We start from the raw sequence: 2,071 nt of genomic DNA, 5'->3' as shown, positions 1-2,071 counted from the left end.
TGAAATGATCAAGGTTTTGATTTTTGCTTCATTCTCTTTTGTATTTTTTCCTTGCAAGCAAATTAAATGAAGATAATAATACCAAAGAATTTGTGATTGCAATCATTTTCAGGAAGAAACTAAGTATTATCTGATAGAATTGCAGGGGTGCCAATACTTTTGGCCACCACTGTAATAAGTGAGCTGTCATTTATTCATAAGACGTTCTATTCTTCAGAGCTGAGACTGTAAAATAAAAAGTGAAGAATAAAATATCTGATGACTGTTCTTTCACTGTGAGTAAGAAACAGATAATAAAATTAAAGGAAAAATAACTGAGGGGAGAACCCTGCAGGTTTATTGTCCTTCTATAGCTGTATGGTGGCAGGATGGTGACACTGCTGGAGTCCTGGTGAGGATCTGCATGATATTCATTTCTGTTGACTTTTTATTGCCAACATATTCTGCAGTGATGTACATATAGTCCCTGCCCACAATGCGGTACACATGAGGGACAATTTCATATTAAGCCAAGTAACCTATGATGTCAAGGTCTCATATTTACAAGGTGCTTATTGGCAATCTGAGCCGGCGAATGGCTCTGTGTCCGTATATTCGCTATATACTGCCCGCAATATCTTGTAGAAAGCTCACAGTGACTAAAATGTATAAATAGTTCTCTTTGGAGAATTTAATTAGATCCATTCATACCTTACCTTATAATGAGGACTTAAAGGGCTTTTATAACTAGGTAAAACAAGCTTAACGAGACTGTCCAGGACTTATATATTAATGACCGATTTTAGGATAAGTCATCAACAGGGAGGGACTGGGCTGGCGGGGTACCCTTCTGCAGAGGAGAGGGGGAGAAGAGAATGAAAAAATAAAAAAACCTGCGGTTTTAAGGGGCACGGGCCCTTTAAAAGCGCAGGCACAGTGTATGCAGGGACTCGCTCACGCGGCGTTCATTACCTGAACCGCCGCGACACACGTCCCAGTGAAGCAGCTAAAGCTGCGCGTCTCCCTTCCCCGGCCGGCGTATGACGTCATCGTCATGCGCCTGCAGTGAAGGAGGCGCGCAACTCAGCCGCCGGAGAAGGAGGACACCGCACGGGAGAGCAGGAAGGTAAGAGGTGTCTGTGTGTGTGTCTGTGTATATATGAGTGGATGCAGAATGGGATGGGCCCCTGGCTGGACACACAAGGGGGGGCCCGGCTAGACACACAAGGGGGGACCCTGGCTGGACACACAAGGGGGGGACCGGATGGACACACAAGGGGGGCCTTGCTGGACACACAAGGGGGAGCCCTGGCTGGACACACAAGGGGGAACCCTGGCTGGACACACAAGGGGGAGCCCTGGCTGGACACACAAGGAGAAGCCCTGGCTGGACACACAAGGGGGAGCCCTGACTGGACACACAAGGGGGAGCCCTGGCTGGACACACAAGGGGGGAGCTGGATGGACACACAAGGGGGAACCCTGGCTGGACCCACAAGGGGGAGCCCTGGCTGGACACACAAGGGGAAGCCCTGACTGGACATACAAGAGGGAACCCTGGCTGGACACACAAGGGGGAACCCTGGCTGGACACACAAGGGGGAACACTGGCTGGACACACAAGGGTGAGAGCCTGGCTGGACACACAAGGGGGAACCCTGGCTGGACACACAAGGGGGGGAGCCTGGCTGGACACATAAGGGCGAGCCTGGCTGGACACATGGGAAAGGGTGGGCAGGATGGCTATATGGTGGGGCAGGCTGGACACATGGAGGCCAGGATGGATATGTGAGGGGGATGGATATATGGGGGGCTGGATATATGGGGGGCGGGGCAGGCTGGACACATGATGGCCAGGATGGATATGTGGGGGGCAGGCTGGACACATGGGGGGCTAGGATAGGTATGTGGGGGGGCAGGCTCGATACACGTGGGCTAGGATAAATATATGGAGGGGCCACGCTGGACATATGGGGGCCAGTATGGATATATGGGGGGGTGTCAGGATGGATATATGCAGGGGGGAAGGGCAGGATGGATATATGAGGGGGCAGGCTGGACACATGGAGGCCAGGATGGATATATGGGGGGC

The sequence above is a fragment of the Phyllobates terribilis genome, unplaced genomic scaffold (assembly GCF_046119375.1).
Source record: "Phyllobates terribilis strain yellow unplaced genomic scaffold, ASM4611937v1 Scaffold_144__1_contigs__length_4642544, whole genome shotgun sequence".
Lineage (NCBI taxonomy): Eukaryota > Metazoa > Chordata > Amphibia > Anura > Dendrobatidae > Phyllobates > Phyllobates terribilis.
Note: the sequence above shows the minus strand (reverse complement) of the source record.